Raw genomic sequence first — 26,849 nt, 5'->3', positions numbered from 1 at the left:
ATAAGAATGCAGATAGAATAAACTTATCTGGAAGATGCGATCAATCGGATGAACATGTAACGAACATTTGCTGCGCCGTGGGATACCACTGTTCTAAAAGACGATTCCGCACTACCTCCCGGTGCAGTAGAACAAAAGCGGTCGCCCTCCAGGATTAACACAGCTCCGAATTTGTGTGCACGCACAAACCCGAATGGAGTCAGAACATATGCCCAAAACCGAGAGCAATTTGAGAGAGAAAGCATGTGTTTGGTTTTTCAGGAACTGTGTATTGTGTATATGTTTTGGGAAGGTACACAGTTTGATTAAATAATCAAACTTTAGGAAAAGCAAGAGACCAAAAACGGCCAGAATAATTAAATATTGTAACGGCCGCCATTAAGGCTAATTAAACCAACGGTTACGTAATCAATACACACTACAAAAAAGCGGTGATTTTACGACTAAATTTTCCGACCAAAGGAAAAGTAGTCGGTAAAATCGAATTTTACCGACTATTTAAATGATGGTCGTTAAATATAATATTTACCGACTAAACTATATTGGTCGGTAAGTTACGACTACTCCACAAGTAACTTACGACTATTTAATAGTCGTGAAATAAATCGACTGAAGCAAATGTTTTAAAAAATTTAACGACCACTTTTAGCGACGAAAGATATTTAGCGACCACTTAATTTAGTCGCTGAATTCCGACTACAGTTTGGGCAGTCGTTGATAACAAGATTTACGACTAACTTTTAGTTGGTAAAAAAAAAGAAAAAAAATCAATATGTGGTCGTTAATTAATGGTCGCAGATTTACTATTCCGACCACTCTTTTGGTCGTAAATTGTTTTAAAAAAACAACCCCTTCTTCAATATGGTCGTTCATTTTGAATTCATTTCAACCAACCAAATAATCTCAGATCTGAAAATGAAAACCTCACAGCCCGACAACCACCGTCAACCGCGACACAGCCACCGCTAACAAACCACGACAACGACCAGCCCACCAAACCACCGTCAACCGCGACGCAGCCACCGAACGCCAACCGCTGCCACCAACCCACCAACCCACCAACCCACCAACCGGTCACGCTGAGTCAGTCCGGATCGGTGATAGACTCAGCAAGATGATTCATTTGCACTCAGTAATTTGACTCAGCTGCTCTCGCTGGTTCATCCTTTGCTAAACCCACACCCTCACTCTTCAGGTTTCTTTTACCAACTATTATTTCTTTCAATTTTGTCGATTTTTGTTTTCTTTGAACATTCATGAAACTAATATAATCTGGAATTAATTGTCTGATTCATTGTGATGCTTCAATATTTGCAATTATTTTGTTTTTCTATATTGGGTTTTCCTTAATCTGGGTACTTAGATTGAAGATTGTATGAATTAATGAGTTATTTTTCGTTAAAAGTTTATTGAATTGCTGAAAGACTGGCACTTTAAGAATCAGCGGGCTTCTTAGTTGAAATTTGATCCATGTTTTGGGTCAATTGGGGAATTAAACCCGTCTTTATGGATAATTTTCCATTTGGGTTCTTTTGATTTTTGTTTGTGTCGTCTCCTTTTATCTTGCTGTGGCAGGGAATTTGCTGTTTAATTAGACCATATTAGTTTGATTGTCTGAATTTGCAGTCTGCAACAAAGTTAAGTGAAGTTAATTTGCAGTCTGAATTTGCATCTTTTTAATCTTCTGTTTCATTTTTGTTTAAGTTATTGTATCGGTAAGTTAGCTATGCTCCAAGTATAAGGCTGTTTTGCTTCTCATTCTGAATTATCTGTAGCAATATATGGTACACTAGCAGCCAAGAATCATCAGATTAGCGCGATCTTTGGTTATTAGCCAGTCATCAACACTTGAGCTTAATTGAAGAGAATCAGTACTCCATAAACCAGAGTTCATTGACCATTAAAGTGATAAAACGTAAGACATCTTTGCACAAAAAACACATACATCTTAATCTGCAGAAAGGCAACTGCATGTGCACAAAACATACACAAGAATATTATGTACATGTACTAATCTCCCTCTCTTGTTTGATACTTTATAAGATAACAAGAATTGAATGATTGACATGTGTCATAAATTATTTAAATTTTACGTTTTTTTAGTGAGATTGATATCATACTACAGTATATTTTATATTATTATCATATGTTTTTAATGGTTGTAACAGCTTGACTAACACACATGTCAAGTCATTAACATCTTAAGAAATAGACTAAAATGAAACTTGTACATGATCAATGTGTTTGAGCAAAACCCACGAAGTTATTATTTTCGGAGATTCCCAAATGGAATAGTCCTTGTTTGAGAATCGGCCTTTATGAGAATCAAGTGTTCTTCATATTTAGGACATTAATTAAAAAAAGTTTTGTTATTGATACACTTTAAATTAGTAAATGCATGTATTATACATTTGTGTATATATAATATATATTATTCACATTAACTATTAGGTTTGTAGAATTTGATTAATTAGTAACATGATTTTTGTTGAGGGTGTAGAATTTAGTATCATGAAAAGGACGGAGCGTAAATGGATGTATGATAGACTTGATGGGCGCAATATTAAGCCCGAGTTTCTCAATGGGGTTACAGAGTTCATTGAGTTTTGCAAAGAGCATCTAAGTTGTGGTGACGGTGACAAAATAAGATGCCCATGTCCCCTTTGTGATAACAGACGGTTCTATGATGTTGAAACAGTTAGACTACATCTGTACAAGAAGGGTTTTGTTCGTAATTACTATAAATTATCATGTAAAAGGTTAGATTTTGAATATAGGATCGTTTGTTGATAGTTGGGAACGAAAATGACATTTTTAGGAATAAAATGACCCATAACAACCCAAATGACCCTTAGGCGTCCAAAACGAACTTGAAATGAGTTTTATAAACACGTAACCACTCATATAAATCATGTAAAAGGTTTAGATTTTGAATATAGGATCGTTTGTTGATAGTTGGGAACGAAAATAACATTTTTAGGCATAAATGACCCATAACGACCCAAATGACCCTTAGGCGTCCAATACGAACTTGAAATGAGTTTTATAAACACGTAACCACTCATATAAATCATGTAAAAGGTTTAGATTTTGAATATAGGATCGTTTGTTGATAGTTGGGAACGAAAATGACATTTTTAGGCATAAATGACCCATAACGACCCAAATGACCCTTAGGCGTCCAAAACGAACTTGAAATGAGTTTCAAAAACATGTAACTACAAATATGAATCATGTAAAAGGTTTAGATTTTGAATATAGGTTCGTTTGTTGATAGTTGGGAACGAAAATGACATTTTTAGGCATAAAATGACCCATAACGACCCAAATGACCCTTAGGAGTGCAAAACGAACTTGAAATGAGTTTCATAAACACGTAACCACTCATATAAATCATGAATAAGGTTTAGATTTTGAATATAGGTTCGTTTGTTGATAGTTGGGAACGAAAATAGCATTTTTAGGCATAAATGACCCATAACGACCCAAATGACCCTTAGGCGTCCAAAACGAACTTGAAATGAGTTTCATAAACATGTAACTACAAATATGAATCATGTAAAAGGTTTAGATTTTGAATATAGGTTCGTTTGTTGATTGAATGCTTATGAAGTGTTGTGCGTAATTGTTATGCATGTTTGTTAATCATTTCAATTCTTGTAGGAAACATATGAAAAGACTGTTGCTGAATGCCGTGAAAAAGGCATTGAAAAGGATCCAAATCAAATATTTTTTGAGACAGTTGGTGGGAGAAAGAAGGGAAAGGTCCATGACTACTTTTGTGGTCGGAATTTAGCGACCACAATTGTAGTCGCTAAATTACGACTACAATGGTAGTCGGAGATTTAGCGACTACTTTTGTAGTCGGAAATTTAGAAACCAATATTTAGTCGGTAAAGTAGTCGGTGAACTTTACCAACTACTTTTTAGTCGTAAATTTCTAATGTTCCGACCAGAAGTTTTCCGACCACGTCATACCGACTACTTTCAGTCGCAAACGTTTTTAGCGACTATTTTCAGCTTTTTTCCGACTACTTTTAGCGGTCGGAAAATTGGTGATTTCTTGTAGTGACAGATTCCCGTAACAATGTTTTAACCGAAACAACCCGGTAAGAAAAGAATATGAAAGGCCCACAAAACCACCCCACGCCTGCGCATCACATTCCCAAGAGCCCAAGGCCCATGGCCCGACCCAACTCGGCCAACCGGCATGCGCGCAAGTGTGTGCTATGTGTCCACCCATACCACTCTCAAACAAGAGTTACACCTTCAACCCAATATATAAACAAAGAGGAAATGATTAATTATTTCAATGTGGGACAAAAACACCATTCACATTTTTACACTCTTTTCTTTTGTATTTCCTACCAAGAACTTCCAACAATAGTAACCCCACTAACTGCCAGGACCTGTTACACTTTTATTTATCATGTTTCGTATCTTATTCATAACTCATAAAATAACATACTTATAAAAACATTCATAAACATATTTGAATATCATCATGCATAAAACACACTTTATAAATACATTTCACATCCCACAATCCAATAAAAAACATATCATTATAAACATATTTCACAATCTCATAAAACATATTTCATAAAGGGACTGTGGGTGTTAGCAATAGATGTTACCTCAACCGTAGTTAAACTCCATGTTTGATGGACCGTTCTTCCTGAGCTCCAATGACCGAATATTCTTGTAATTTATAATTTACCCAGTTACTAACTATATATATCCATAAATACATACTTTTTATAAAAAAATGTTTTTGGTTAGGAGATTAATTTCTAAATTAGTGCTTATCCTAATACGTAAATACGGAGCACTATATTATACTTTAGCTAGTAAAATTATTTGTCATAAAGATACGGTAAAAATGATGTTTAACTTACCCAAATTATTGAATTAGCTTGGTGCTTAGAAATATGTTAGACTTTTGGGAATAAGTGTACTGTCATTTTCAATTTACTTAATCTTAGTAATACACTAATACGTAGTATAGACAAAGGAAAGTGAACATTACCCAATTTAGTTTTAGTGATTAGTAATTAAAGAGAGTTGACTTTTCCTTTGAAAAAGAATATGAGCAGCATATTAATTGGGGGCAAAAATCCAACTTCCTGGTTTCACATTAGAGCACGAAACAGAGCCAAGAAAAGGGAGGTGAGTCTTACGTGAGGTGGAGGCAACACTGATAGGGTGGCCCAGGGAGGTGGTCGGTGGTCCTGGGTGGCGAAGCGGTAGAAGCACGCCGGAGGGGAACGGTGCTGGTGGTTGCGGGATGCCGCGCGGAGGAGGGGGAGAGAGGCTGTGGAGTTGGAAGGAGGGAGAACGGGGGCGGCGATGGGTTTGGGGATAATGGTGGTGTTGGAGGTGGTCAATGTCAGCGGTTTCCGGCAAGAACAGAAGGCGACAGTGGTGGTGGTGGTTCAAAGCCTTATCAAAGGGAATGAAAATGGTTAAAACTCCATTATTTTTAATGGTGATTAAAGCTTGATTGAAGGTGAATTTAACTTGATGTTTTCTGGTTCAATTGGCTGGATATTTATAGTGATGAATGGTGTTGGATGACATGGGAGATGACCTCAATTGAAGCTCCATTGATTGACAAATGTGAAGCTTAATTGATTGACAAATGTGAAGAGGAATTCAGAATTGATGACTAAGGCATAGAAATTCTGATTAGTGTCATGGAATTGATGAGTCAAATTGAGATGAACAAGGGTGGTGACAAGTGGAAAGTAAGCTTGACTTCCATGGAGAAAAAGGGAAAGTGTCTTGAGGGAGAAGAAGGAAGTAAGAGAAACTGATTTTTGGTTTCCCAATTGAAAAAGGGTACTTTGGTAATTGCAAAATGTTAGGAAAATTTCTGAATTTTACTCCTCTAATTGAACTTAAATCGAAAATATTTACAACTTTAAATCAAAAATCATGAAATCAAAATAATAATAATCTTAACATTAAAATATTTAAATTTTCAAGTCAAAATAATTTAAAATTGAAAGTTCAAAAAGTAAGATTTAAAACGATTATGCGCTAATAAAAATAATTAAGCATAATTAATCGAGTTTTAAAGTTCGGGGTATTACAAATGGAGATGGTTAATTCATTACTTTATTGAATTAAATTGAATTAAATTTGGAGGTTATAGAAGTCGAAAGGGAGGATTGAAGGCCACGTGTCTTCAAAATGTTGTTGCTTACGTGTCCGCCACATATCTTCAAAATGATGTTGCTTATGTGTCTTTGAAATGGAGATGGTTAATTCATTACTTCATTGAACTAAATTGAATTAAATTTGGAGGTTATAGAAGCTGAAAAGGAGGATTGAAGGCCACGTGTCTTCAAAATGTTGTTTCTTACGTGTCCGCCACATGTCTTCAAAATGATGTTGTTTATGTGTCCTTGAAATGGAGATGGTTATGTTTTTTAAATACTAGGTATTGATGTTAGGTTATGATACATATGACATTTACATAAATCATGCGGAAACAACCATTAACCCAGGAAACATATTATTTACACATAATCATTTAGCATAGTTTAGATGCATACTCTTTGTTGCGTGCCTTCCCTAGCTGCGCCCGAACCGAACAAGAACAAGTCTTTTAGGACTCCAAGTGTCGTCCCTCCGTAGATAGTCCACAGCACGTCCGGATCCGCCTTAAGATTGACCAACTAGAATCGCCCTTAAGGTTCTAATATTTTCGGTTGGGTAGGCAAGAATATTGGCTGATTTTTCTGCTTAAAAATCTTAGTTTTGAATACTTAAAAACTTGTATATAAATTATGACCCCTAGGCCTTTATTTATAGAGTTATGGAAAAGGAATCGTAATCCTAGTAGGATGCGAATTAATTGGAATTAGAATTCTACATGAATTCTACTTAATCAATTTATCCAATAGGAATAGACATTTAATCATACACTGACTCTTGCAGATTCAGGAATCTCGCATGAGCTCAAACTCACACACACACGGCAGCCACAAGGGCTGCCCACGCATGCGAGCAGCAGCCCACGCAGCGCGGCCCACGCATGCGCGGCCTTGTGCGCGCTGGGCTGTGGCGTGCGTGCTTGCTGGGCGATGGCCTGGCTTCGTGCTGGGCCTTCGTCCGGCAGGCCTCGTCCGATGCTAATTCGTACGATACGCTTCCGATTAAATTTCCATTTCCGGAATCTATTTCCGATACGAACAATATTTAATATTTCCGATTCCGGAATTAATTTCCGTTTCGAACAAATATTTAATATTTCCGTTTCCGGAATTATTTTCCGATTCCGGTAATATTTCCGATTCTGACAATATTTCCGTTTCCGGCAATATTTCCGATTCTGGTAATATTTCCATTTCCAACAATATTTTCCGATACGTACCATGTTTCCGTTTCCGGCAACATCTACGACTTGGATAATATTCATATTTCCGATACGATCCATATTTCCGTTTCCGGCAATATCATCGTTTCCGGAGTATTCATTTCTTGCCTGTGACGATGTTAGCTCCCACTGAAACCAAGATCCGTCGGTTCCGAATATTCATAGATGGAGTATTTAATGCCATTAAATACTTGATCCGTTTACGTACTATTTGTGTGACCCTACGGGTTCAGTCAAGAGTAAGCTGTGGATTAATATCATTAATTCCACTTGAACTGAAGCGGCCTCTAGCTAGGCATTCAGCTCACTTGATCTCACTGAATTATTAACTTGTTAATTAATACTGAACCGCATTTATTAGACTTAACATAGAATGCATACTTGGACCAAGGGCATTATTTCCTTCAGTCTCCCACTTGTCCTTAGGGACAAGTGTGCATTTCCTAATTCCTTTGTCGCTCGATGCTTGCTCTTGAACATAAGGTAAGAGTTGTCATCCTTATTATGTCCAGAGGTGTTCCTCGGTTTCAGAGTTCAACTGATCAAATAAACAGATAATCATAGCCTATGATTCATCCGAGCACGGCCATGCATTTCACAGTTTCTAGCTCTCCGAGTGGCCTTGTACAACTTTTAAGCATCTCATCCCGATTTATGGGAGGACAATCCCAATCTTGCGATCTTGAGATTAGACTTCGTTTGATAGGTGATTACCTGAGCGTTGCCTTTATAGCCTCCTTTTACGGTGCGACGGTTGGTCAACGTCAAAGCAACCAGTTCTCAAACAAGTAATCTCAAATCACTCAGGTATTGAGGATTTAGTGTCTAATAATTTAATGAAATTTACTTATGACAGACTTTCATCTCTTACAGTAAAGTTTCATAGGTCTTGTCCGATACTAGTCTTCCCAAAGTAAGTATCTATGCAAATGATTATAACATTGCCATGTCCACATAGTTCAAGAAACAGAACTACTAGTCATCTTGCATTCTAATCGTCTAACGTTTTCTATGCGTCCAATTTTATAGAAAACTCCGACTAGGGACCATTTTCAACCTTTGACATTCAAGTTCACTTGATAGACATTTCTTAGTCACAGGACTGGTCCTGACAGTCTATCTTGAATATATCGTCAAGTTGAAGGGACTCATCATTTAATAAACCACAAATTAAATGGAAAAATGAATTCCTTTCATTTATTGTGAATGATTAACCAATAATGTTTTACAAAGATTTAAACTCTAAAACTTTAAAACATTAAACAGAGACATCAAAGCCATTCTCCAATATGCTTGATTCCCATAGCTGCAGTGTGCGAGTTGTGCTTCGCTTGCGGCAGAGGTTTAGTTAATGGATCTGATATGTTGTCATCAGTTCCAATTTTGCTTATCTCGACTTCTTTTCTTTCAACGAACTCTCGTAGAAGGTGAAATCTACGAAGTACATGCTTGACTCTCTGGTGGTGTCTAGGCTCTTTTGCCTGTGCAATAGCTCCGTTATTATCACAATACAGGGCTATTGGTCCTTTAATGGAGGGGACTACACCAAGTTCTCCTATGAACTTCCTTAGCCATATAGCTTCCTTTGCTGCTTCATGTGCAGCAATGTACTCCGCTTCAGTTGTAGAATCCGCAATGGTGCTTTGCTTAGCACTTTTCCAGCTTACTGCTCCTCCGTTGAGGCAGAAGACAAACCCAGACTGTGATCTGAAATCATCTTTGTCGGTTTGGAAACTTGCGTCCGTATAGCCTTTAACAATTAATTCATCATCTCCACCATAGACCAGGAAGTCATCTTTGTGCCTTTTCAGGTACTTCAGAATATTCTTGGCAGCAGTCCAATGCGCCTCTCCTAGGTCTGACTGGTATCTGCTCGTAGCACTGAGTGCGTACGCAACATCCGGGCGTGTACATATCATAGCATACATTATTGAACCAATCAATGATGCATATGGAATCCCATTCATTCGTCTACGCTCATCAAGTGTTTTTGGGCACTGAGTCTTGCTTAGAGTCATTCCATGAGACATGGGTAGGTAGCCTCGCTTGGAGTCCGCCATCTTGAACCTATCAAGCACCTTATTGATATAAGTGCTTTGACTAAGTCCAATCATCTTTTTAGATCTATCTCTGTAAATCTTGATGCCCAATATGTACTGTGCTTCTCCTAGATCCTTCATCGAAAAACATTTCCCAAGCCAAATCTTGACAGAGTTCAACATAGGAATGTCATTTCCGATAAGCAATATGTCGTCGACATATAATACTAGGAAAGCAATTTTGCTCCCACTGACCTTCTTGTATACACAAGATTCGTCCGCGTTCTTGATGAAACCAAAGTCACTGACTGCTTCATCAAAACGTATATTCCAGCTCCTGGATGCCTGCTTCAATCCGTAGATTGACTTCTTTAGCTTGCATACCTTTTTAGCATTCTTTGGATCCTCAAAACCTTCAGGCTGTGTCATAAACACAGTTTCTGTTAAAACGCCGTTTAAGAAAGCAGTTTTGACATCCATCTGCCATATTTCGTAATCGTAATATGCAGCGATTGCTAATATTATTCGAATAGACTTTAGCATTGCAACTGGTGAAAAGGTTTCATCGTAATCCACACCGTGGACTTGCCTGTAACCTTTCGCAACCAATCTAGCTTTGAAAACTTCAAGTTTCCCATCCTTGTCCTTTTTCAGTTTGAAAACCCATTTGCTTCCAATGGCTTGGTAGCCATCTGGCAAATCGACCAAATCCCATACTTGGTTTTCAGACATGGAGTCTAATTCAGATCGCATGGCTTCTTGCCACTGCTTGGAGCTAGGGCTCGTCATAGCTTGCTTGTAAGTCGCAGGTTCATCACTTTCAAGTAATAGAACGTCATAGCTCTCGTTCGTCAAAATACCTAAGTACCTTTCCGGTTGAGATCTATATCTTTGCGATCTACGCGGGGTAACATTTCTAGATTGACCATGATTCTCACCAGATTCTTCTAAAGATCTCTGAGTTTCATCCTGAATGTCATCTTGAGCATTCTCTAGAGTTTGTTGTTCGACTCGAATTTCTTCGAGGTCTACTTTTCTCCCACTTGTCATTTTGGAAATGTGATCTTTCTCCAAAAAGACACCATCTCGAGCAACAAACACTTTGTTCTCAGATGTATTGTAGAAGTAATACCCCTTTGTTTCCTTTGGATAGCCCACAAGGATACATTTGTCAGATTTTGGATGAAGTTTGTCTGAAATTAATCGTTTGACGTATACTTCACATCCCCAAATCTTAAGAAAAGACACATTTGGAGGCTTTCCAAACCATAATTCGTATGGAGTCTTTTCGACAGCTTTAGACGGAGCTCTATTTATAGTGAGTGCAGCTGTATTTAGTGCATGTCCCCAAAATTCTAATGGAAGTTCGGCCTGACCCATCATTGACCTGACCATGTCTAGCAAGGTTCTGTTCCTCCGTTCTGACACACCGTTCCATTGTGGTGTTCCAGGAGGAGTCAATTCTGATAGAATTCCACATTCTTTCAGATGGTCATCAAATTCATAGCTCAGATATTCACCGCCTCTATCAGACCGCAGTGCCTTGATCTTCTTGCCTAATTGATTCTCTACTTCACTCTGAAATTCCTTGAATTTGTCAAAGGATTCAGACTTATGCTTCATTAGGTAGACATAACCATACCTACTGAAGTCATCAGTGAAAGTGATAAAGTAGCTGAAACCACCTCTAGCATTTGTACTCATTGGTCCACATACATCTGTATGGATTAAACCCAATAGTTCATTTGCTCTTTCTCCAACTTTAGAGAAAGGTTGCTTTGTCATTTTGCCAAGTAAACATGATTCGCATTTACCATAATCCTCTAAGTCAAATGGTTCTAGAATTCCTTCCCTTTGAAGTCTTTCTAAGCGTTTCAAGTTTATATGGCCTAATCGACAATGCCACAGATAGGTGAGATCTGAATCATCCTTTTTGGCCTTTTTGGTATTTATGTTATATACTTGTTTGTCGTGATCTAATAAATAAAGTCCATTGACTAATCTAGCAGATCCATAAAACATCTCTTTAAAATAAAACGAACAACTATTGTCTTTTATTATAAAGGAAAATCCCTTAGCATCTAAGCAAGAAACTGAAATGATGTTTTTAGTAAGACTTGGAACATGGAAACATTCTTCCAGTTCCAAAACTAGCCCGGAGGGCAACGACAAATAGTAAGTTCCTACGGCTAATGCAGCAATCCGTGCTCCATTTCCCACTCGTAGGTCGACTTCTCCCTTGCTTAACTTTCTACTTCTTCTTAGTCCCTGTGGATTGGAACATAAGTGTGAGCCACAACCTGTATCTAATACCCAAGAAGTTGAATTAGCAAGTATACAGTCTATAACGAAAATACCTGAAGATGGAACGACTGTTCCGTTCTTCTGATCTTCCTTTAGCTTCAAGCAATCTCTCTTCCAATGCCCCTTCTTCTTGCAGTAGAAGCATTCGGATTCAGAAGTGGGTTGACTGACCTTCCTCTTTGCAGATTTGGCGCCAGTATGCTTAGTTGGGCTGGCCTTGTTGCCACCTTTCTTAGCATTCCTCTTCTTTCCAGATTTCTTGAACTTGCCCCCACGCACCATAAGCACATCCTGCTTATCACTTTTGAGCGTCTTTTCAGCGGTCTTCAGCATACCGTGAAGCTCAGTGAGCGTTTTGTCCAGACTATTCATACTGTAGTTCAGTTTGAACTGATCATACCCGCTATGAAGAGAATGGAGGATGGTGTCTATAGCCATTTCCTGAGAAAATTGCTGATCCAGCCGACTCATATTCTCAATGAGTCCAATCATTTTGAGAACATGTGGACTTACGGGCTCGCCTTTCTTAAGCTTGGTCTCAAGAATTTGCCTATGAGTCTCGAATCTTTCGACTCGAGCCAGATCTTGGAACATGTTCTTCAACTCACTGATGATTGTGAAAGCATCTGAGTTGATGAACGTTTTCTGCAGATCCGCACTCATGGTGGCGAGCATTAGACATTTCACATCCTTGTTGGCATCAATCCAACGATTGAGGGCTGCCTGAGTGATCCCGTCGCCTGGAGCTTCGGGCATCGCCTCATCTAGGACATACTCCTTTTCTTCCTGCATAAGAACTATTTGCAAGTTCCTTTGCCAGTCAAGGAAGTTTTTCCCGTTCAACTTCTCCTTTTCGAGAATTGATCGAATGTTGAATGAATTGTTGTTTGCCATATTAAAAACTACAATTGAAAAGAATAAACAAATAAATAACCATTCACAGTTTCTCTTAATAAACTTAAATTCTAGCATTCATGCATATTTCAATGTTTATTAAGCATTTTATTCAAGTTATGTGTTCCGGCAGGTGTGAATAAAATGATTCCAAGATCCTAAAATCATTGAAGAACTAAGCACAGTTTGTCGACTTAATCCTAGAACATCTTAGGTAAGCAAAAGCCTTTTGCTAATAGTCTAGAAACTATTCTTGGTTGATAGGTACGTCTAAGAACTTATTAGGTAAACCTATCGAATTTGCCACGACATAAAAGGACTCCTTACTTATATCGTTGAGTTTCACCAAAACTAACATGTACTCACAATTATTTGTGTACCTTGCCCCTTTAGGACCAATAAGTAACACCTCGCTGAGCGAAAACTATTACTAGATTGATGTAAAGGATATCCAAGCAAGTGTATATTTTGGCATGGCACCTTTTAACTCAATTTTTAAGTTTGGAACTTAAGGCTCTTACTATGTTGGTTAGATTTTAAGTGAACTAAAATCCTTAATCATGCAACATAATCAAGCTTTTGATCTCATGCATTTTAAGACATATTTAAAGCAATAAATAACTTAGAACATGCATAAGATATTTGTGATCTAGTATGGCCCGACTTCATCTTGAAGCTTTGACTTCAAAGTCCGTCTTGAAAATCTCCGTGGGAGGCACCATTTTCTTCAAATAGGATAAGTTATAACTAATTACAACTATTTGATGGTACGCAGACCATATTTGAATTGAAAAATAACTTTGGTGCTTTAGACCAATTACATTCAAATTAATGGTACGCAGACCATATTTTCTATCCTATTTGGGCCATACTAGTCACTTCATAACCTGCAAAACAGTACATATACAATATATACCATTCACCCATTCATTATCATGAATGGCCCACATAGCTGGTTAGTAAAACACATTATGCATCACGTAAACATTTGCAGCAATTAATCAAGGTCACCAATAATCTACCAATTATTCAGTCCTTATTAATTCTAATCGAGTTGTTTTAACCTTAAGGATTTGTAGACCTAATCAAGAGTTTATGACTAAAAGCACTCCCACTCAAACCAATAAATTCATATGCTTTACTAATTTTAAACATAAAATTGTATTTCTAGTCTAACCGGAAACATACAAATTTAATTAAAATTTAAAGCTCATATAAATTTATAATTGAATCCAATAATTTAGTAAAATAATTAGAATAAATGCCATTTATTATAATTATAATATTCAAAATTAAAATCCAAGAAATTAATTCAAATTATTAATTTTAAAATCAATTAAAATTACGTGAACTGAAATTTTCAAATTAAACATTCAAAAACGATCTAATCGAAACGCAAACATCCTACGCGTTGCACGCCCATGGGCTGTACGCACACAGCCATTGCTGGCCATGTGCGCGCAGCCCATGCGCTCGTTGCATAGCTGCTGCTGTCCCATACGCAAGCCTCCGCACAGCGCCCACCGCACGCGAGCTATCGCTCGCAGCGCGCGCGCGTTACCGCGCTCGCTGGTGCGCGAGATCGCTCGCTGGTGCGCGCGAGCCATCGCTCGCTGGGGCGCTGCATCGCTCGCTGGTGCGCGCGAGCCATCGCTCGCTGGCGCGCGAGATCGCTCGCTGCGCGCGCGCGAGCCATCGCTCGCTGGTGCGCGACATCGCTCGCTGGGCGGGCGACGTCGCGCGCTGTGCGCGCGAGTGATGCTGTGCGCAGCGCTCGTGGCACGCGAGCTTGCGCTCGCTGCGCACGAGGTTGCGCGCTGTTGTGCGAGGCAGCGCGCGCTGTGGCGCAGCTCGCTTGCTGCCCACACGCGACTGCCTTGGCTCGCCCCTCGCCCATGCCCATCCGTTCATTGCTCGTGGCACACGACACAAGGCAGGGCTGCTGCCTTGCGCTCGTGCACTACGCCCTTGCTCATTGCATTCGTGCCGCACGGGCGACGAGCTCCCTTGCTCGTCGTCGCATGCCCGCATTATACAACACCCCTTAAGGGTAACACGAAGCGTCCATTGCTTCGTGCGTGCAAGTTATTTGAACGAATCGCATAAAAAATTTAAAATTTATATTTAAAATTAATGACAAATTAATAAATAGTATTAATTTCATAATTTTAGGGCGAAAAAATCGAAAATTTATTATCCAATTGATTTCCGATTGATATGGATTCAAGTCTAGGTCATAAAAATTTAAAATTTATCGTAAATTTACAATTTTTATGGTGGTTTTTAATCATAGGTTTCTAATTAAATTACAATTAATTATGAAAATCAAATTAATTCTAAATTATTCTAATTTTCAACAAATTAATCATAATTACAAATTAGATTGCATAATTAACAAGACTAGGCATTCAAACTTGTTAAACATATGCAGTAGGTCAATCAAAAATTCAAGATTTATCAACAAGAATCGCAAATATTTAATTTAACATCTTAAATTTACGAAATTTTGCATCCGAAAAACTAAAACCTTCGAAAAGTCATAGTTAGGCTTCGAATTTGAGAATTCTGGGTTCGGCAGAAAAATACTATTTTTGTCAAAATTTTAGAATGCCTTTTACATGCGGAATTGACACAAAAATCACTCAATTCGGATGAGTAATGAAGAAACTGCCGAAAAACTGCGTACATATAATTAAATAAACGCAATTTGCAATTAATTAACAATTACGAAAATTAATCACCCCTTTTAATTCTTGCAAATTTGTAATATTTAACCATGTTCATGCAATTTAGATTATGAAAATAATAAGGGGCTCGTGATACCACTGTTAGGTTATGATACATATGACATTTACATAAATCATGCGGAAACAACCATTAACCCAGGAAACATATTATTTACACATAATCATTTAGCATAGTTTAGATGCATACTCTTTGTTGCGTGCCTTCCCTAGCTGCGCCCGAACCGAACAAGAACAAGTCTTTTAGGACTCCAAGTGTCGTCCCTCCGTAGATAGTCCACAGCACGTCCGGATCCGCCTTAAGATTGACCAACTAGAATCGCCCTTAAGGTTCTAATATTTTCGGTTGGGTAGGCAAGAATATTGGCTGATTTTTCTGCTTAAAAATCTTAGTTTTGAATACTTAAAAACTTGTATATAAATTATGACCCCTAGGCCTTTATTTATAGAGTTATGGAAAAGGAATCGTAATCCTAGTAGGATGCGAATTAATTGGAATTAGAATTCTACATGAATTCTACTTAATCAATTTATCCAATAGGAATAGACATTTAATCATACACTGACTCTTGCAGATTCAGGAATCTCGCATGAGCTCAAACTCACACACACACGGCAGCCACAAGGGCTGCCCACGCATGCGAGCAGCAGCCCACGCAGCGCGGCCCACGCATGCGCGGCCTTGTGCGCGCTGGGCTGTGGCGTGCGTGCTTGCTGGGCGATGGCCTGGCTTCGTGCTGGGCCTTCGTCCGGCAGGCCTCGTCCGATGCTAATTCGTACGATACGCTTCCGATTAAATTTCCATTTCCGGAATCTATTTCCGATACGAACAATATTTAATATTTCCGATTCCGGAATTAATTTCCGTTTCGAACAAATATTTAATATTTCCGTTTCCGGAATTATTTTCCGATTCCGGTAATATTTCCGATTCTGACAATATTTCCGTTTCCGGCAATATTTCCGATTCTGGTAATATTTCCATTTCCAACAATATTTTCCGATACGTACCATGTTTCCGTTTCCGGCAACATCTACGACTTGGATAATATTCATATTTCCGATACGATCCATATTTCCGTTTCCGGCAATATCATCGTTTCCGGAGTATTCATTTCTTGCCTGTGACGATCTTAGCTCCCACTGAAACCAAGATCCGTCGGTTCCGAATATTCATAGATGGAGTATTTAATGCCATTAAATACTTGATCCGTTTACGTACTATTTGTGTGACCCTACGGGTTCAGTCAAGAGTAAGCTGTGGATTAATATCATTAATTCCACTTGAACTGAAGCGGCCTCTAGCTAGGCATTCAGCTCACTTGATCTCACTGAATTATTAACTTGTTAATTAATACTGAACCGCATTTATTAGACTTAACATAGAATGCATACTTGGACCAAGGGCATTATTTCCTTCAATTGATTACTAAAAGTCATTCATGTTCGTCTACACATGTTTGCAATATCATGTGCCCTTGTAACCTTGTCACGTTTGACCTTTAGGATCGTGCATCTTCTGAAGGAGGAAGCGATTCTCCGAATTTCATTTATGCTCCAAGTTACATCAACTGTCGCCTTCTCCGGTGTCTCAAGATAATTAATTGCATTAGAACAATCAGAATCGATTCTAATATCTTGTATATTCTTGTCCCTAGCCCATAGAAGTGCCGATCTAACAACTACTAACTCCGAATGTAACGCAGTTCCACAAATCCCAAAGTTTCCTCCACCATCCTTTACATGATGTTCGCCCACTTCCTTGAAAGCCCATCCTCTTCCAGCTCTTCTCGTCTTTTTATCTCACGGACCATCAACCTGCAAAACTAAGTTATTACAAAAGCTCTTTTCAATTCCCAAGTGGATGAACTGAAACCCCGGTGGTTAGTTTGGCCCATCATGGTTTTCCTTTGGCCAAACTCCTTTAAAAGTAGCTTGTTTCGTGTGACTCAATTCAGCATTCCACAAAACTTCTCTCGCATGTCCTCCAGTACCCCGGAATTCCCTTTCATTTCGAGTAGTCCAAACACCCCAAAGCATCACAATAAACATTTCAATTATTTAGGTTTCTCCTCCATCCTCGCTATTAAAAAGCAGGTCATAGCTGCGTACCCATTTTTGTAACAGATACGTTTCATTCTGTGTTGAGCAAATTACTAACGGGATGTGATGCCACGCCAGCCTAGTAATCGAGCAAAATCAAAAGAGATGTTGTATAGTCTCTTCTTCACAACCACAGTCATTGCAAGAGGCATCCACATCAATCCCTCTATATGCCAGGTTGTCCTTAACAGCTAAACTATTGTAACTTAATTTCCACAGGAACATTTTCCATTTCGGTAATATTTTCAGTTTCCAAAGAAGTTTGAAGTATTCCGAATCATTAAGATCAGATGATTGATCATCCATCTCTTGATTTTGTTTTAGGAAATCATACCTTGATTTGATAGAGAATCTTCTCGAAGGGGTATGTTTCCAGTATATGAAATCCTGCTTGTCTTCCTTGGGAGGCTCCATCTCAATGATTTCCATTGCATCCTTCCATTCAAACCTTTGTCTAATGAGGCCTGCTTTCCATTCTAACGTACTATGGTTAATGGATTCTTCAACTTTCCAGGACAAAGAAGGACCAAGCATCTGATTAGACTTAACCTCAAGCACTCTCCCATTCACCCAAGCCATACTCGAGGCCATTATGTTGGAACCATTCCCTACTTTCCATGCCATCCCATTCTTGAAAAGCTTACTTGCCATGTTTAGACCCCTCGATCCCCAAGAAGCCTCATCTCTTATCCTATTAAGAGGTTTACAAACCAAACAACTTGTAGCATTGAAAATCTTCTTTATGCTAGAAGCATGGGGTTATGGTGAAGACGATGGGCCTATTTGAATAGCATAGTAATATTTAGTGTCCCCAAAGCACGCACACCCAGTCCTCCCATCCCCTTTGGTTGTAGAATCGTGCTTCTTTTTACCCAATGTATTCCCTTTGTTCCATTTGAAGCCCAGAAAAATCGAATCACCATTGATTTTATTTTATTGGAAATCGAGAGCGGAAGCTTCAGGCACTTCATCACATGGTAAGAAGTACTATGAAAAATAACCTGAATTAAAATAAGTTTTGTAGGTTAAGACAAATTCAAACTAGCCCAAGCTAAAATTTCCCCCGCTATTGATTAGTCATATTTGTATAGGGTATTTTAGGAACATTTAGGTTGCATTGTTAGGCATTTATATCATTTTATTTGCATTTAGGATCGCATTTGCATAAGTCATCGTTGTCGTACTCTATTACGCCCCGTTTGTGTTTTCTTTAATGTTTTAGGTAGTTTTACGGTCATTTCGATGCTTTCGGAGTGTTATGAGTTGATTTGGATGATGAAAGGATAGGATGTTGACTCGAGGATCATTACATGTCTCTAGGAATAATTTTGAGTCAACAACGAAGCTAAACACTATTTTTCTAAGCATCAAAACGGACAAGCGTTCACTCTTTTGATGATATCTCAATTTCTACATGTCGGAATGCGACAATTTTGATTTGGCTAGAAAGTAGGCTTCAAGAGCTTTCCAACGACAGGTCACACGTCCCTATAGGCATTGTAGAACAAGAGTTATGATATAAACAAGGTGGCTCGACTATCCGATTCGCCCACGGCGCACAACGCTGGCCCGACATACTCTTCCCCTTGGGCGCGAAAATCAGCGACCCACCAGCGGGCCCGCTGGTTTCTGCGCCTATCTGATTTCCGGGTGGATTCGTTGCATTCGTTCTCGTGATCGTTCAATTAAATGATAATTTATGTAATTATTATTATTTCCTATTTTGTTTAGAATTTAGGAAGCATATAAATACTTCAAGGGAATTAATTTATTTCCCTTATGCTTTATTTCCTTTATGTTTTAATTCCCTTAGAGTTCTATTTCATGTTCTTTTTCTTTCTTCTCCTTTCATGAACCCTAGTTTTTCTGCATACTCCATTAATGTAACTCTTTGAGTTATTATTGATTTCTCTCTTTATTTTATTTCTCGCTTTTAATTATGTTTTCATTCCTAGACTTAAGTTTCATAATTTATTTCATGATTGAGTAGTTTTCTTTCTAGGGTTTGGTAATCCATGTTTATATTATGAATCTTTATTATTATTGTTGATGGTTTGATTATTCATTGATATTTCTAGTTGATTAGGTTTATATTGTTAACCTTTGCAATCTGATCAATTGTTTGATTAAATCATGCTAATAGGGTTTAGAATCGAAAGATCGAAATTTAGAGGCTTACCTACAACTAGCAATTCTGATTATGTTAGCGATCGTAGTGCATATGTTGAATTGAGAGTGTTAAGACCCGACCGTAGGATTAATTTGTGCTCTAAATAATTTGAATATTTGAATTGTTGATGATGTTTTGATTGATTTTAAACAATGAACATGGTGAACCATTGCCCTAGATCTTTTAGTTTATTTTCATTTATTTTAGTTTAAACATTCAATCCTAAATTTCGTGACATTGTTAGTTTTGCCGGCCATACCTTGAAAGCTATATTTAAATAGCCATCACTCTGTGGATTCGACCCTGCTTACCCTACTACATTGTTAGGAAGTTTCGTTAGGATTTTATTTTTGACGGGTGTACGACAGCTTATCAAATTTTGGCGCCGTTGCCGGGGAGACGGTTTTATTTTCCTTTTTAGCTTTTATTTTTGGTGAGGCTACATTGTATATAATTTTTCGGTTTGTGTATAAAATTCATTTAAAAAAAATATATAAAATGGCTTCTATTTGTTTTCCTCAAATTGAGAATGAAGTATTTTGGAGGTATTATAGGCTCGGAGATTTTCTTGGTCCAAATCATCTTTTTGAACAATGGGAACTATGTATGGTGATTTATGAGGGATTGAATGAAGATACAAGATTGGTGTTGGATTCCATGAGTAGTTATATATTTGTGGAGAAGACTCCAGAAGAGTGTTGGGATTTGATTGAGAAATTAGCTAGAGATACATATGACTGGGAGATGACAATGTTTGTTGAACCTACTCTGCAAAATTTCTCTTTTCCTATTCCTCAAACTCACACCCCTCCCCCGTATTATTGTTCTTGTTGTCATTGTCATGACAATGATACTTCTCTTTGTCCTATAACGAGTCATATGTTAGTACTGTCAACCCTTTCCTTCGATTTGATATGCTAATTTTTCAACTCGAACCATCTTATTGTGACATGAAAATACTTTATAATGATGATGATGTGGATTTGTTGAGAATGTTAGTTCATTAGAGGAAGATTATCATTTGACTTTTGGTACTGATGAGGAAAAGTTGGATATAACGAAGACTTTGGAGGATGAAGAATCACTAATGGTTGTAGAATCATTGGCTGAGAAACCATTGGTTGAAGATTTTAGTGACAAGTTTATTCACGAGGTGGAATTGTAGGTAAAAACATTAATGTTGAGCCTATATCTCCTCCCGCCTATGTCCCGTTCTCGCGGAGGCTTGATCTTGTTCCTTCACCCCCCATGTTAAGTCTTTCGTACTTTATCAATAGGTCTCCGTTCCATGATATATACATTTGACCTTACCGACCTTGATGCTCATTCTAAACCGTTTACATTGCCCGAGGAGCAATTAGAGGAAAGTTGTAAATATTCTCCTTTTTCTTTTTCTTTTGATTTTTCTTCTATTTCTGATTCTTTTTCTTTTGGTTTTATTGTTTCTGCTTATTTATCTAATACCCTATTTGCGAGGATGAATGTGGTTTTACTCAAGCCATACTAGTGCTCAATGACATGTTTGCAGAGGCATTTGATAAATTACTTAAGGCGTTGGATTCTTCTGATTAACAATTGGAGTAGGGTCGAGCGGGACCTTAAAAAAAGCGCTTATCGGGAGGCAACCCGGTTTCTCATTTTCCCTCATTTCATTTTTTCATTTATTTCAATTTTCATTTATTTTTTTCGATTTTAATTTAGTATTTTATTTTAATTTGGTTAATTTATTAAAAAAAATAGAAACAACAAAAGCACAAAAATATTTTCCCTTGAAGTTTGCTTGAATTCATAATTTTATTTTATTTTTAGATTAGTTTTCGTTAATCGTATTTATTTATTTATTTATTTTGCGTTTAATTTTACTAAAGATTTTTTTTCCTTTGAGTTCACATGAATTAATAATTTTGTTTTATTTTTAGATTAGTTTTCGTTAATCGTATTTATTTATTTATTTATTTTGCGTTAAATTTTATTAACGATTTTTTTTTCCTTTGAGTTCGCTTGAATTCTTATTTTTATTTCGTTTTTAGATTAATTTTTCTTTAATCATATTTATTTATTTATTTATTTTTGTGTGTTTAATTTTTACTAACGATTCTAATTTTTGAGTTTAGTGGTGCTTGATTTTTTTTTAGGATGTGTAGGTGCACGATCATGTTAATTCCAAGAATTTTGATGCATCGACAAGCCTTAGCAACTCGCCCCAACACACGCGCTAACCAACCCCCTCTCTAGCTCAGTCGCTGCTCGTGTGCGCGTTTTCCAGCGCGTAGGCAGCGGGCCCGCTAGCTTGTTAGCACCCAAAACTTGCACTCTCTACCTTGCCCGCTGGCAAACCAGCGCCCTCGCTGGAATTGCCGCCCACTCCCATTCAATTTTTTCTCCTCCATCTTCCATCAACCACGCAGCTGCACAGCCTTCCTTCTCCCTCACCCACATACAGCCTTCCTCGCCGTCCACCACTCCCCAACAACCGGCGAAACACCACCACCCGCCACCTGCAACACGCCCAGTCTGAAGGAAATAATGCCCTTGGTCCAAGTATGCATTTAATGTTAAGTCTAATAAATGCGGTTCAGTATTAATTAAACAAGTTAATAATTCAGTGAGATCAAGTGAGCTGAATGCCTAGCTAGAGGCCGTTTCAGTTCAAGTGGACTTAATGATATTAATCCACAACTTACTCTTGACTGAACTCGTAGGGTCACACAAATAGTACGTAAACGGATCAAGTATTTAATGGCATTAAATACTCCATCTATGGATATTCGGAATCAATAGATCTTGGTTTCAGTGGGAGCTAAGATCGTCAAAGGCAAGTAAATGAATACTCCGGAAACGACGATATTGCCGGAAACGGAAATATGGATCGTATCGGAAATATAAATATTATCCAAGACGTAGATGTTGCCGGAAACGGAAACATGGTACGTATCGGAAAATTTTACAAATTCCATGATCTATAATTTCTTAAACATGGTTACATTTTACAAATTTGTAAAAAATTAAAAAGGGGTGAATAATTTTCGTAATTGTTAATTAATTGCAAATTGCGTTTATTTAATTATATGTACGCATTTTTTGGGCAGTTTCTTCGTTACTCAACCAAATCGAGTGATTTTTGTGTCAATTCCGCATGTAAAAGGCATTCTAAAATTTTGACAAAAATACTAATTTTCGGCCGAACACAGAATTCCCAAATTCGAAGCCTAATTATGACTTTTCGGAGGTTTTAGTTTTTCGAACGCAAAAGTTTGTAAATTTAAGATGTTAAATTGAATATTTGCGATTCTTGTTGATAAATCTTGAATTTTTTATTGACCTACTGTATATGTTTAACAAATTTGAATGCCTAGACTTGTTTTTAATACAACCTAATTTGTAATTATAATTAATTTCTTCAAATTCGAATAATTTAGAATTTATTTGATTTTCATAATAAATTAATGATTTAATTAGGTATCCATGATTAAAAACCACCATAAAAATTGTTAATTTGTGATAAATTTTAAATTTTTATGACCTAGATTTGAATCCATGTTAATCGGAAATTAATTAATTCATAAATTTTCGATTTTTCGCCCTAAAATTATGAAATTAATATGATTTATTAATTTGTCATTAATTTTAAATTAAACATTTTTAATTTTTATGAAAAACGCTCATAAATGTTGCACGAACAAAGCAAAGGACGCTACGTGTTACCCGTAATGGGTGTTGTATAGTGCAGGCACGCGACGACGAGCAAGCACTAGTGGAAAATGACTCATTTGCATCGCACATTTAAGGTCATTTGCGTCGCACATTGTGCGACGCAAAAGGTCGCGACGCAAATGACTAAAAGTCATTTGCGTCGCACAAAAGTGCGACGCAAATGACTTTTCAGCATGGTGCTGAAAAGTCATTTTCCACGCACATTAAGCTAATGTGCGTGGCAAATGACCTTTTGGCGCCAAAAAAAATAAGCCATTTGCGTCGCACATTAAGCTAATGTGCGACGCAAATATATATATATATATATATATATATATATATATATATATATATATATATATATATATATATATATATATATATATATATATAAATATAAATATGTATATATATATATTAAAATGAAACCTATTATATAGTAAAATGGACAACTCATATTATTAAATAGAACCACATCGAATCAGTAAGACTTACAATACAAAAGCTTGAAATATCTACAACAATATATTCCATCTAACGGTATCTCTTGACACCCAACAAAAAAAATTAAAAAAAAATTAGCTGCTGACATTTTTGCTCAATAAGGCTCCAGTTGACAACAACCTGCAAATAGCAAATAGCAAATTGCTGAACAGGCTTGGATATCCATTTTACATGTCTTCTCCTTCAACAAGGCATCAAGTATAAGAAGTCCGATGCAAATTATTGAGTAAGGAGTTTAAGATGTTCCTAAATAAACATGAATATTTGGTTCGGGACATCCAAAAGCAAATACTGCAAATATGAAGCAGGACACGTTGTATAGCAGAGACACCCAGGCTACAGAGGCTACGAGATTAACAACAAGATGTATCCGACAAAAATGTGAGTTCCGAATACGACACACCAGTACGTTTTAGAGATGGAAAAGGCTTCCAAGTAGCTGAAAGTAGCACCAAACACTTGTAACAAACACAATATATTCTTTTGGGGAACAGGCAAACCGCCACATATGGCTGTCTTAACTCATTCGATACAAGCATAACTGTATAATCACCTTGACTCATACTCTAGTGTTAAGTGTTAACAGAATAACTGATCTAGGCAAGAACCTAGAATCAAAATTAATCACTTCAACAAGAAAGCAATCATGTAACCATATGGGCAAACTGAAAATAAAAGACAAAAAGAAAAGTAGATTGTCAATTCAACCTTAGTCCTCCGACTTCCTCAGAAAGATAATGTCAAAAATCACAAAGTCCTGGAATAATCAGCTGCAGCTCCTAGAATGGAAAGAAGAGCAGCCATCCCAGCAATCTCCTTCTTGCTACGAGTCCCAACAGCAATAGCAGCTCCAACTATAGCACCTGCACCTGCAGCATTAACCTGCACAAGAAGACCTACTCAATTCGTATTGGATCAAGGGTCTCCAACTATTTTCAGTGTAGGCATATGCAGACATGCAGTACAGAATGCACAACTGATAAAATGAACAAGTAACAATAAGGAGTACTCCGTAATGTTAAGACTTAAGAGCATCTGAAATATTCTAAGGAGGCGGATCAGCAGGACAACTGATTGCCTAGCTTTCACTAATTTGTTAAAAGATGCTGCCTTGCAGTTAAACAGACAATAATTCACGGTTAAGTGTCTTGATCACCCCCATGTAGATATTCACGGTTCTTATCTTTTAATGTTACAATCAATCCATTTTGGGACTTATCACTCGAGACACGGATGTAATTACCAACAAACTCAACCTCATAAGTTAGGGAACTCTTTGGGTGGGTGGGTTGGGTTGTGGACGAAGTGATTTATCCTACGAAGAAACTCACATCTGAAAAATCGGATGTCCTAAACAGCTCTCCTAAGGCAAGCAGGTCATACATAAACGCTTCCAGAACAATAATAGTTCACAAAGAATATAAATAATGAACTTCAAAGTATAGAAATATTAAATCCATGCATATCATAAACAATTCAACAACAATTTTTTTTGACTTCAGCTGCTTGGTACAATTTCTTTCAGAAGAAACTTATTCTGGTTTAAGATCCAAAAAGAAAAATTATAGTTACTAATCACAAGATAGCAATGGCTAATTACCTGATTCAGTACATGTTTATGGGTTTCATACTCAGCTGCAACAAATGCAAACACCTGCAGCAAAAATTACAGAAGCGCTTAGTCAATAACCATGCTTTTGTGCGGAAAATTAAATACTTCTTATTTACTAACATAAATATCAACCAGCATCAATTGTAGTACCACTAAACAAAATGATATAAAACCATAATGTGAAAGAAAGGGCTTCAAACACTTGGACAGCTAAAATGCAGCCCTAAGCAAGAGGTCACGCTACAGTAACTTTCCAAACAGGATCATACGCATTAAAGGAGAACTCAGAATAATCTGTAGGGAACAAAAATACCTAATCCGATTTCAAAGACCAGCATATAAGCACACATTACTTAAAATGTAATCTAGTAACTTCACATAATCGGCATTCCTCTCCATATTCAACATTTCTAGCACCTTGAGCTTACTTAATAAGCACACCGATATTGGATTTTTGACATTGGTTCTATTGTCATTGCAGTCATCCATGATTAGATGGGTCAGGTTACGGAAGATTGAACCAACATCAACATCCAAGCAATTAAGTGCTTTGAAGAAACTAAGAGCATTTGACAATTGAAGAGACTCAACACTAGAAATCCCTTGAAGAAGTGGTGGTATTTCTCTAACTAAGCCAATCTGAGAGTAGATAAAATCCAAAATGGAAAGATCAGCCTTAACCAATCTACTTGGACACTTGACAAAGCAATAATCTCCGAGGAAACCATCTAGCGTAATGTGTTCTAGCATAGGTGCATCAATTAGCAATTGAATTAAGAGGAATTTCTCAACCCAATAATTTCCCTCTTAATTATTATTTAATTCTCTAAACATTAACCCTAAATTACATATTACCAACAAATTAACTACCCTTTATCAATCCAAACCCCCCTTTTCTCCTTTGAATCCAATTGCACAAAAATCAGCAGTTCAGAGGAACCAAATCACGAAAATGCATGAGTAATTACATGAAATAAATCAATCAGATTAATCTAATTAAAAGATGAAGAAATTACCTTGTGCCCATCTTCTAAGAGGATGCAAGGGAGGGCGAGAGGTTCTGGGTTGTCGAGCAAGGCTGCACAAGCCAGGAAAGCGCGCGGGATCGCGCAAGTGTTGCGGGGGATGCTTCGTGGTTACCCTGCTTCGTGCTGGTGGCTGGCTAGGGTGCTGGGGCCGCTGACGAACAGAGATGAAAGAGCAGGCCGGTGGTCGACGGTGAGGGTATAAGCGATTACGCCGGCGCTGCAAGGGTTGATTGGTTGGGTTTTGCGTCACCGCCCAATTGATTTGGGGGTTTTCTGGTGTTGGGTTTTGTTTTTTCAATCCCGCACTATCTCTTTTGGGGTTTTTTGGTTTTATATTTCGAGATCGAGATGAAGATAGGTTGGTTAGAGGAGAT

General features: G+C 37.6%; 1 long non-coding RNA gene across 1 annotated transcript; it reads left to right on the top strand.

Annotated features, from left to right (window-relative positions):
- The first annotated feature begins 829 nt into the window (after positions 1 to 829).
- LOC130461007 (uncharacterized) lies at positions 830 to 19,374 on the top strand. The gene is made up of 2 exons (XR_008921294.1): positions 830 to 1,195; positions 18,789 to 19,374. It is a non-coding gene; the product is annotated as an uncharacterized lncRNA (long non-coding RNA).
- Positions 19,375 to 26,849: the final 7,475 nt, after the last annotated feature.

The sequence above is a fragment of the Spinacia oleracea genome, chromosome 5, assembly GCF_020520425.1.
Source record: "Spinacia oleracea cultivar Varoflay chromosome 5, BTI_SOV_V1, whole genome shotgun sequence".
NCBI classification, from domain to species: Eukaryota; Viridiplantae; Streptophyta; class Magnoliopsida; order Caryophyllales; family Amaranthaceae; genus Spinacia; species Spinacia oleracea.
The sequence above is the reverse complement of the archived record's forward strand: the minus strand, read 5'-3'. Positions and strand labels throughout refer to the sequence as shown.